This window comes from Mustela nigripes, chromosome 5 (genome assembly GCF_022355385.1).
Source record: "Mustela nigripes isolate SB6536 chromosome 5, MUSNIG.SB6536, whole genome shotgun sequence".
Taxonomy (NCBI): Eukaryota; Metazoa; Chordata; class Mammalia; order Carnivora; family Mustelidae; genus Mustela; species Mustela nigripes.
This window is the reverse complement of record NC_081561.1, coordinates 102,680,122-102,692,355: the sequence shown is the minus strand read 5'-3', so window position 1 is coordinate 102,692,355 and position 12,234 is coordinate 102,680,122. Positions and strand designations below refer to the sequence as shown.

Genomic DNA, 12,234 nt, shown 5'->3' with positions numbered 1-12,234 from the left:
GGGCTAGCCCTGCTCTTTACTGTTTTCCCAAACTCTAGTAAAATGCTGATTACTACTTCTAATCACACAGAAAAGGGTAGAATTCACTCTATACTGTGTAGGGTATAAAAAAGTAACCCTGACAAAGTATTTGGCCCAGCAAAAGTAACATAATTGGGATTAAAAACTGGATGACACCTGGATTTCAACAAAAACCAATTACTAAGATGGGAAAAGGTTTTCAAGACGAGAACCAGACAGTTAAACATTAGCTTTCAATGGTTTGAAGTGTTTAGTTTTGAAATGGTGTGGTTTGGAAGCTCTCCAGCAGAAAAACTATTTTCTTTTAAAAGGAGAGCTCTCTGCAATATTTTCTTTGCTGAAATAATGTGATTCTTAATGACGTCTTATATGACCCAAACTTTAAATGGACCTATTATTTTAGTTGACCTCATTCTTACTGGGTTTTTACAGGTCAACAATGAACTATCAACAGCTTCCTGATAATTAATCTTACTTACCCAAAGAACTGTTAGCCTGTTAATCTTATCTGTGCTATGAGGAAGCTTTTATATGTACCAGACTTCCTTAGTGAATAATAAAAACCAAACTGAAATTCTGCAGAAAGGTTCAAGCTTGTGAAGTTTGAGAATGAAGAAACGGATTGAAAATCATGATGCTACCCTGTCTTCAGCTCCTTACTTGCTGAAATTCTGTGGTACATCTAGCACAGGGATGACTTTACAGTAGAGTCAGCAGCACAACTAGTTGGGTCAGGAGTGGCTCTCTGGATGGCTTTATTAAAATGTATGGACATTCAGCATATACGGATAAGGTACCTGGATGGTCTGGTTTGAGAAGCAATGGGGAAGGCATCTCAAGTACTTCAACTAGAATAGCTCCCATTAAAGTTAATTTTTTACAATCAGAGACTCATTCCTATGACTCTCTAGATCTTTAAGAATTTACTATTAAAATACAATTACGGTCTTTGGTTGTCATCTACCACAAAGCAAGAAAGACATCTGACAAAAGGAGGGGAGAAAGATGTACTTTTATAACTGAGGCAAAGGATCCCAGGAAGAAAGGTAATGAAATAGTAAACTGGCTTTCTTCAAACGGCAGAGAGGGAGTAGGAAGTAAATGCTGGTCTCATTTAGCAATTTGTAAATGAGTTGTTTATATGTATGGGTTTAAAAATGCTCATACATTGGGGGTGTGTACATACGTGTTTGTAAAATAAAAAGCATTATTTGATTCAGCCTTTTGTCAGCACAGTATGAAGTTCCCCACATAAGGGTATGATCTGCTAATTGCACCCTTTCTTTTCAAGGCAAGTTTCTGAGTTTCAATTATTTAATATAAATCTATTTTTCTTTTTTTTTTTTATAAATCTATTTTTCATCAGGTTAAAAACTTATCCCATATAGCAGTTTAAATCTGAGATGCTCAAGTAGATGCGGACAGTGATATTCATTAAGATGACCTTCTGGAAGAGAGGTCATTATATCCTATTTTAGACAAAATAAAATATAAACATGACACTTTACCCAAAACACCACACATTTTTATTACTCACTGGTGATAATGTAAGTTTTGAAAGGTTAGGTGTATGGTGCTGACTTGAGTACATTAAACCAGAGATCAAACTGTATTGAGAAAAAGTTCAGCAAAGCTAGAATTGTTACTTCAGAAGACCAAGGAACATTCCCTCTTAGAAGGAATGAAGACTGAATAGAGTTTACTATTCCCTCCCCTGCATACTTTTTAAAAAAATAAATATTGTTAATTTGCTTATAATCTCTGCTATAGATATATCAATGACCCCAAAGGAAACAGACAAAAGGTGAGAGAAAGAACTACTGGTGACCGTCAGGTTACAATCTGATTCTTCTTATATGTACACTTCAAAAAATTGCTCCTTATCTGCAATTTTCCTATATTAATGGTACAATCTTTTTATATGTTTACTCTGCCTAAGTTGTAAATAATTTTTTAAAGAATAGGGTACAAAGATAGGAATGTAATATTTAAAATGAAATGAAATATATCACAGAACTTTGTCTCTTCTATCTTTATGTGCTTTCTAAGGCAACCTCTTCATCTCCACGTATCTGAAAACATCTTTATGTTAATGAATCCCCTCTTCTTTCTGTCTCCACTGTTATCACCATGGCTTCTCTGACCAGTACCCAGAGTGGTAAGTCCACTTTACATTATAATTCTATATATATTATATTATATATATAAAATATATATATTATAATTCTATTATTTGTATTATAATTGTATTGTATTGTATTGTAATTGTAACTGTATTGTAATTCTATTACATTATAATTCTATACAAGCGTATCTGGTGGATATGCATAACAAGTGTGAAGAAAATCATGAAATGATATGATGGCCTCTAATATTCTCTATTGTATATCATTCTATTTCACTAAAATCATTGTGTGACCCTAACGGGTTGTGACAAACAAGACTGAAAACAGTAGTCTAAGCCAGCTTCATCAATTGCCCAGATATATGCAGTTGCCTATTAAGTGGTTTCTCTTTTTTCCATTTTTTTCTCTTTGATTCCCTATTCCAAACAGAGCAAGAAATAAATCGAATCAAATAAATCAAAATAACAATCAAACAAATCAAAATACATCAAAAAATAAATCAAATCCTGGTACTATCCTGCTCAAAACCTTCAGTAACTTCTTGCACTTAATAATAAAAGCCAAACACCTCACCATGACCTTCATGATCTATCCCTTTACTTCCTCTACAGACTAATCTTATGTCCTGTCTCCCTTCTTCGATATGCCGTGGCTCCATAGAACTTGTTACGATCCCACTAGGACACGAGATTCTTGCCTGCTGGATACAACCTCTTTCCTCTGCCAGGAACCTTAACTTCTCATGCCTAGTTATTGCTTATGCTTCAGTTTTTTGCTTTATTTTCTCTACAGAGAAGCCTTTCTTGACAACCTAGTTGAGGTAAGTCTTTCCCTATTGCTATCTATTTCAGCCTATTGTTTGAATATTTACCACCTTTGGAGAAATATGGAAAAAATATGGCAGCTAGAAAACTTTGACCAAGTAACAGGCAGGATGGGGAAGTGGAAGACCCTGAGCAGGAAATTGCATGGTTTTAGGGACTAGGTTGTATCTATCTTAAAATCAAGATCTTAGACTTTGGAAGCACGGCTTTGTGAAGCACCTTGCCTGTAATTGCTGCCCTTCAATTTTTTATTATTGAATCACATTGATTTTTAAAATGCTACATGTCACTATTTCACTAAGAAGAATGAAGAAAAAGAAGGCCATGATTACATGTAGGCCAACAAATTTTAAGAGGGATTATCTGGTGACAGAGGCAAAGCAATAGACCCTACCAAAAGGCAATGCTTAGGTGCAAGGGTCAGAGGCTGCCCATAGGGTCAGCTCCTGTCAGGTGAGGGTTCTCTTTAAGATCTCTTCTTGGGAAGCCGGGGTGGCTCAGTTGGTTAAGCATTTGCCTTTGGCTCAGGTCATGATCCCAGAGTCCTGGAAGGGTCCTGGGATGGAGTCCTACATTGAGCTCCTTGCTTCGCAGGAGCCTGCTTCTCCCTCTACCTGCTGTTTTCCCTGCCTTTACTCTCTCTCTCTCTCTGATATAATAAATAAACAAAACCTTAAAAAAAAAAAAAAAAAAAAAACCTCTTTCTCTCTTCTTCTGCCCCTCACCACCATGCACTCTCTTTAAGTAAATCTTAAAAAAACAAAATCTCTTCTTAAAGAGTTTAATGTTTTAATAAGGAAGATATATCCATCTGTGAACCTTAAATTTTTGAACTTTGAAGATTCTTCCTGTTATGGAGATCATGAATAACTTGCCAATTTTGTACTCTATTAACTTGCCAGCTTGCCAGGGTAGTCCGTTTGAAGGGACTCTGTCCTAGGGACTAAAAGCCCCTATTGTCTATTCCAACAGTTCCAGATCTATAAGCAGATATTTGTAAATGGTGTTATCCTTCACCAGCAGCTGTTTGGGAGGATGGGGATGCAGGATACACCTGCTTTTGAGTTCAGGTGGTACTTGGAATCAGCTAAATTTGACTGAGCCTCAAAGTGATGCCCTGAAAGAGGATTCCCTGAAGCCTAATACTAGGAGTATCTTATGAACCCTCATGGGCCTGATGCTTAGGAGAAGCGCCACCTAGTTTCTGGACCTTCCCTCTGCTACCACCAGCTTCCATTTCTAAGCATTAGGCTCCACTCCAGATCTTGCAGAACAGTTACAAAGCATCAAGCATGCTCTAGGATATATTTATATATATTTTCTCATTTAATATTGCCCAGCCTACTGCTCTCTCAGCCTGGCCATGTATAACAATCTTGTGTCTATTCCTTTTCACCTCAGCATCAGAGGACCATCTCTCCAAAGCTATGACATGAATGTACATGTTCTGTGTTATGAAACATGTCTTTCTAATCCCCTATAATTCCTCAACAAAGATTTGTGATAATATTTTACTCATCCCCACAAATCCTCCTAGGCTCAACGTTGAAGAAAATTTATTTACTATGGCTGCTTTTAAAGAGACTAATTGTAAGTTCTCATAGAAACATTCTATGTCAAGAACTAGGGAAAAAATATCCATCCCCAGGGTTCCTGCATCCAACCCTCAACCACATGATTTAATAACTTTATCTTAGAATAATGTACTCAGTTGTTTGCATGTTAGCCTTTGATTTTCCCAAGAAATGAATAAGAGAGATGTGGCATTAACTAAGGTGACCTTGCCATAAGGTTAAAGGAACATGACAACTGATCTCCAGAGCTTCTGGACCTTTGGAACAAATTCAGTTTCTTCCTGGGTAAGGTTTCTTTGAATTATAATTTATTGAACACAAAATGAACTAGCTATTTTGGGGCTAGGAGTTAACTACCTAAATCTTGATTGAAAATAGTAAGGAAAGAAAAAAGAAAGTAGTTTGTGAAGTTGTGTAAGAACGGCCTATTCTTGTTTACTTTCTTCTTTTTTGTTGTTGTTTAAAGTAATATTCTTGAACAATGTAATAGATAAGAACTATATAAAACCTCTGGGTGTTCAACAGCTTTTATGGAATTGTGAGGATGATCCACTGACAGTGAGAGCAATAACAAGAAAACAGACTTCAACTGGCAAGAAACAGCAGATCCCTGCCTGCAGGGAATGACCAAGTCAGAAATCTGACTCCTTCATGTGTTTGGATAATGTAATCTAACACAGATGCAAACCCAATTTATGCTATAATGATATTACATTTGAAATGCTCTACTTAGTTGTAATCAAAATCCAATTTCCTAGTGCAATTAAATATAGTAAAATATATTGTAGGCATTTATTAGCCAAAATTAATTAAAAAAGAAAGACACAAAAAATAAAGTAGAATCAGCCCCAAATGAAAGCAAGCTGGACTAAAGCCAAAAATGAAAGACACTCTACAGATAGGTAAGAAGTCAAGGCAAGAGACTTAAAACTATTTAAGACCACAATGTTCTTCAGTGAGACATCACAATTGTCCACAGATCTTAGGAGATTAACCTACATTGCAATTTTATGAAACTGGTTATTTATAGTCAATGCTTTCCACTAAGTGTGCAAAAGCCTTTAATTTTAAATGACAGAGTATGGTGATATCTCTGTGGGTTTGTGATTTTGGATTAAATCCCCTGTATTTCGTTTCTATTATAACTTAACAATGACCAATATGAAACATCACTGTCAGAGAAAAACAAACTAAAGGAGGAATCCAAATCCTCCACAGTAGATGTATGACCACCATACATCTTAGATTTCTGAAGAACTAAGCAGATATAAAATATAGTCATTTTGTCCTCATATTAGTATTATTAATATTAGTATTTATTAGCATACTAGTATTTTTGATTTAGGACATATAGTCATAATACTTAAATGTTCTAAGAATAAGAACATAAGTTTTAATCAAAACACTCATTTAATCAAAACTTATTCAGTAGTGTAGAATTTAAGGAGGTATTTGGCTGGCTCAGTCAATACAGCATGTGACTCTTAATCTCAGGTTCATGAATTGAAGCCCCACATTGCGTGTGGAGTCTACTTAAAAAAATAAAAAAAGAGAGGGAGAGAGAAGAACTTAAGTTGTAACATAACATCCTCATAAAAGTAAATGGCATATTTATAATTTCATATCACATGTATGAAGGCACAATTTGAAACCTAAAACTGATTAGTCTTCATATCCCACCTGATTAAAAAAACAGAACAGTGGTGGAAGCTTCTGAAGTATTCCCAGAAGTGCTGAAAAACAAAAGAGAGAAATAAGTAAATCCCAAATAAAATCCCATTAATCATATGTAAATGGGGCTTCAGGAAAAAGAGTCATTAAATGAACATAAAATCAGAAACTTAGTTTCATAATAACACTGAGGATTTATTCGAACTTTAAAGCTGACCATATTTCAACTGAAAACATCCTCCTAAATAGAGGTTGTTTTTTTTTTACTACAGACACACAGAACATATTAAGCTACTTAATTTAGATTATTTGCCAGTTGATTTTCTGGTGCCAGTGATCAAACTAAGGATTTACAAAAAGTAGCTTAATTGTGGCTGATAGCACTAGTCTGATTCAATAGCCATGCATCTGTGTTAATGAATGAGAAATGAGAAAGGATGAGTAAATGAATAAATATCTGGGAAAAAATTTAGGTGAAAGATATATACATATGTCCACACATACCTTCACCTCCCAGCACAGCTAGGTTCAAACACCACCTCCTGCCCCACTCCCCGACTCTTTTAACTCAGAGAAATAGGGACAGTGCACTACATCAGGGCTGAGGGTTGCTAGAGGCTTGGACTACCCAAGTTTGAATACAGCATAAAGTACAGTGTGTAAAGCCTCTAGTTAATTTGATCAACACAGGCATTCAAAAGCGATAATGCAAGTTTCAGAGTAAATGTTTTGATCAAATTGGTCTTTAATTAAGTTTAGAAGACAACTGAGATTTCCATTTTGCCCTATTTAAAAACAAAAACTTTAACCAGACATCTGGCTGTTTAATATCACATAGATAGATCAATTAAATAATTAGTTTGTTTTTCAATTTTTTAATCCAAATGTTTGCTATATTTAGACAAAGAGCAGATTAAGAATTAGTCATGATAACTCAATTTCTTTGATTTATGAAAAAAATGTGATTCAAAGTAATGACCTACCCAATATGCAAAGGGTAATTACTTTGGAGTCAGAAATATTTTCAAGTTATCTGTCTGTGTGGTCTAGAGTTGTAACATACAAAACAGAATACAGTGCATGTAATACATAAATCTAATATTTTAACAAATTTTAAAGTAAAACAGAAGTTATTCTTAATGTTATCTTCTGATGATTATTGATTTTATTTTTCAAATAATAAATTTAAAATATGGATATACTACTCGAAGTATGAAATGGACTCACCTTGCAGGTATTTCCAGTGCTCAGCAGTGTATAATGTGCCTGTGTCACTTCCGAGTATTGTGACTTGCTCAATGAGTCCTGTAACAAACAGAAGGACATTGATGATGTTCAAAGGCATGTAAGGAGAAGAGCGGACAACCAGACAAGTCACAGGTACTTGCATAAAGCATTTATTTTTTAACACACAGCAAAGCCATGCATTTTTGATCAGTATGAGGAAGCTAACTACTATTTATATAGAATTCATGTTAAGTAGATGGGCGTGGGAAGTGGTGACTAAATTAATACTGTGAAGAAAAAAATGTTTTCAGAATTTTAATGGAAACCAGGGATGGTATGAGGGCAAATACTCTCAGCCACAATACAGTATTTTTTTCTCTCTTAATATTCTATCCTGGCTTTCTGCTAAGAAAAATTAAGAATGTCACTTGCTTTATGCTAAACATTCACTGCATTGAGTAATTGTACATTTCAAAACCTGGAGGGCAGTTTTTCTATTGCCCTTTAGAGATACCTTACTTATCTCAACTGTGGCTACTTAATCATGTGTTAGTCCAAATTCCGTTTTAATTTCCAGCACCCCTGCTGTAGTTGTGGCTTACTAGAAACCAATCTTCTTGAGTCAGAAGCTTCCAGGCTTCAAATATCAATAAGTTTGATAGCTCTTTTTTCCCCCTATACTTTCTCAAACAAGGCTCAGTTCACAGCATCCTGAAGCTTTTCTTTTCATTAGGAAATTAAACTTGAATCTCTTTTATCCCACATGCTGGAATAAGGCGTCTCCCCACCTCCTACAGAAACTCTGTGGCTAGTTTCCTCACTCGTATTTTACTTCAGGAACCTAGGATTTTCAAGTAAGTGTTCTATTTCAGAGTCCAGTTTGTACCATTTTTAAAAAACTGTCTTTTAAAAAATGTTCTTCATTCTGGTAGCTTTAACAAAATATTTTTGAGGGTACCTGGGTGGTTCATTTGGTTCATCTGCCTTCTGCTCAGGCTATGCTCCCAGGATCCTGTGATTTAGCCCGGCATCAGGGTCCCTCCTCAGCTGGGAGCCTGGTTCTCTCTCTCTCTCCTTCTACCCCTCTCCCTGCTCAAATAAATTCTCTCTCTCTCTCAAATAAATTCTCTCTCTCTCTCTCTCTCAAATAAATAAGATATTAAATAAAAGAAAACATTTTTGTTTAAGTATTATTTATTGTGTTTAGTTTCTCATACTTTCAACAACAATGTTTTTTGGTTAGTAATTTCTCTCGAGCATCAAGATAAGATTAATTATATTATTTAAGTTGTAATTTCCTTCTTTGGCAGCAGAAAATTTTGAGGTAAGGGATGCCATTAGTACAAAAAGACTTTAGAAATATAGTGATGACAGAAATGTATAAAAAAAGTTTTCTCAAAAAAGCAGATATTATTGAATCAATATATGGTTTATGAATATGAGTAAAATATACCTTCTAAAGCTGCTATAAATTCAAATGGTACTTATAAAATTTCTGATTTTGGCATATTAAAATTGTGCTAGCAAAATGGGTATACTCTATTCTGAAATATCTCCAAAATTTCAAAGCTCCTTTAAAAGAAATCAGCTATCAGTGGAAGGAAAGAAACTATCAATCAACTGTCGGATGTATCAAAATAGGTACAAGTTAAGAACTGGCTAAAAAATATCAGAATGAGCTGGCTATACCAACAAAGATAGTCTCTTTTTTTTTCTTTTTCATCACAAGGTACACGAATATTTTTGACTAAATTCCTTTTAGAAAAGAGAGAGAATTTATTATATTCCCCCCTTAAGCCCTTCTCAAAGCTTTAGAAGGTATTACTTGTGGTACATTTTCTTCAGAGAAATTAAAACATTCTTCTAGTACAAATGTACAGAAGGAAAAACTCATAATATAAATATTATTTTAGGGATGATGGGTTTATTTATTCATATTTGGTAGCTGTTGGAAATATATATGTATTTCCAATTTACATTTTGCCAAATGAATGCAACTTCTGAATGTCTCTTTTGTTTGGAGTAAGGAAAATGTCTGGTCCATAGACTTACAACATTGAATGAAACGGCAAGCATTTCATCAAGATGTCAAAACAGGAAGAACTTATGGCATAATCAGCACTGATAGTCGAACAAGAAAATACTGGCTAATCTTTCTGATGAAGAACTATTAAAGGACAATTGATACCAATTGTGATTTTAGGAGTAATGATGTACATCTGTTTACCATATTTGTTGCTTGCATACTGAATTTCCTAAGCTCACTGATCTATGACAGTGAATAAAATTTTTATGAAGTCATAGGCTTCAAAGACTCTTAAAAATTACACCTTAGTAAATTATATAAAATGCTTAACAGTAGAGTAGTGATACTTTTTTAAGACATTCAAAAGTGTGAATGTAGTCTATACAATTGACCCTCTGTGTAGCTGGAGGATGCCTTCAAACTTATACTATTTGTTACCAATCATTTAAATCCATTCACACAAATGGATTAAAAGATTAAACAGTATGGCCAAGAGAAAGAGGTGCTGGCCTATGGTTAGGAGTAACTAAGTCTAACTAATTTTTCCATAACTAGCTACCTAAACTTGGAGAAAATCATCTGACCTTTCTCCAAAATTAGGACTGTACAGTGATCAGAATAATTTTGAAGATAAAATTAAATGTTATAGAATAAAAAGGGTTGAAAAGTTTAAAACTACAAAAGTTAACCTGTTGCTTGCTAATAAGTATATAAATAATAAAAAGTTGGACTATTATTCCTAAACTAATGTACAAGCTGTATGGCTTAGGATATTTCTGGCCTTTGATAGGCCCTGAATTAAAAAACAAAACAAAACAAAACAACTAAAAAAAAAAACATACATTTCCCAAAAAACATATATTTCCCTGAGAAAGCATGGGGAAAGTCATTCACAGAACCATTTCTCTGTGAAAATAGGTAATTTAGGTTCCCAAGTGAGTTTTAATTTTTATATGAAGCACTTTGATTAGCTGCTGCTCTAACACTAACTGGACAGCAGGGATATCTCCAGTTTACCCTACAATGGAGAAAGCTGCATGTGCATGTTTGGAAAAGGATGTCTGCCTATCCCTCAGTGGCTTCAGGAATCACTAGGCTCTGCCCTAAGGCAGTGTAACACAAGAGGGTGGGGTGGCGGTTCAAATTCTTCACATTGCCAATTTTCTCCTGGATTGCAAGGTGCTTCCACAGGGTTATGCCACTTTTGGTGGGAGGGATCAAAGAGTAGAAGCAATGGAAAGTAGAAAAGCCAACAGAGAAAGCAGAGAGAGCTGGTCTGAAAACACCAAGAACAAGACAAGTATATGGGGAGACACAGCTAGACTACTGCAGAACAGAGAAGTAGTGAGCATCCAAATAAAAGAAGGAAAAAAGAAACAGAATTCCAAAAAGAATGCTAGAGAAAGGGGGTATATAACTTTAAACAACATATGTTATGTAATGGGATTTGATGACCAGGAGAGGGGCAAGAGTGGGAGCAGTAGTTTTAGTAGAAAACAGTAGTTTTCTGGACTCTCCTCTCATTCTGGGTATGAGCTTGGAAGAATCATTTCATATTTGTTTGCTTCCTATCTTCGAAAACCATTTTTGAGAAGAGAAGACAGGAAGCAGATTAGGCAAAATGGGAAAGGTATTATCACTGCTACGCACCTGGGGCAGACTTCCACAACTCACACTGTTTTTCAGTGTGTATACTGTTACTTATAAGTGCTGTAAGACTGCCAGCTTGCTTGGTCTCCACTGCCATAGAGGCAGAAAGATCACTTTTGTTTGGGGAAGACACTCTCATTAGTCCGGTTAGGCCCCTGTGCATTCTGGCCTTCAACAGTTGTTTCAGGATAAAACATCTTGGTCTTCAACGTTGTGTCCAATCTGAATGAATGTCCAGTATTTTGAAAGAAAGAAGGAGGAGAATACAATTCCAGTTCAGTTTTAGGTCTAAAAGGTAAATGAGTAGACAGGTAGTAAGCAGACTCACAGAATGAAAGGGACTAGGAGAGGAAGTACACATGTGGGTCTGAAGCAAGGCTCTGCAACTTCTCCCAGTTATTTAACCTTCTACTTTATTTTCCCTATCTGGAAAACAGGTATGCAATATGTAACAACTTTGAGATTTGCAGGAAGTTTAAAAGATATAATGTATATAAAATACTGAGCACACCACTTGGCACATATTAACAAACTAAATAATGATAACAATTATTAAGATCCAAACTGAATTTTTTCTTTCATTTCTTATTTTCAGTAGATTGATTATTATTGTAACCTTTAAATCAAGATCAACTAATTACAAGGGTTTTTTTTTCTCAAAAATATATGTAAAACTTCCTTTTAAGAATTTTAGGTTAGGGGTGCCTCGTGGCTCAGTGGGTTAAAGCCTCTACCATCGACTCAGGTCATGATCCCAGGATCCTGGAATCAAGCCCCGCATAGGGCTCTCTGCTCAGCAGGGAGCCTGCTTCCTCCTCTCTCTCTCTGCCTGCCTCTCTGCCTACTTGTGATCTGTCTCTCAAATAAATAATAAATAAAATATTAAAAAAATAATAATTTCAGGTTAGAGACTCAGAATCATATTACCATAGATATGTTTTCCTTTCATTTTTTTTTTTAAAGATGTATTTATTTGTTTTAGAGAGAGAGGAAAGGGGTAGAGGAAGAGAATCTCAAGCAGAGTTCCCACAGCACAGAGCACAACACAGGGCTCTATTCAGGACCCTGAGATCATGATCTGAGGTGAAATCAAGAGTCAGCCACTTAACTGACTG

General features: G+C 35.3%; 1 long non-coding RNA gene across 6 annotated transcripts in view; it reads right to left on the bottom strand.

Annotated features, from left to right (window-relative positions):
- Window positions 1-12,234, bottom strand: part of LOC132018259 (uncharacterized) — a 213,124-nt gene that overhangs the window by 198,126 nt on the left and 2,764 nt on the right. For 5 of the 6 annotated variants that reach the window (XR_009404489.1, XR_009404490.1, XR_009404488.1 and 2 more), the window contains exons 2-3: window positions 7,444-7,521; window positions 6,226-6,278 (exon numbers count right to left, since the gene is read on the bottom strand). This is a non-coding gene — a long non-coding RNA (uncharacterized LOC132018259). Of the gene's footprint in view, window positions 1-5,907; window positions 6,075-6,225; window positions 6,279-7,443; window positions 7,522-12,234 lie in introns of those variants that run through there. The other variant, XR_009404492.1, reaches the window with a different exon arrangement.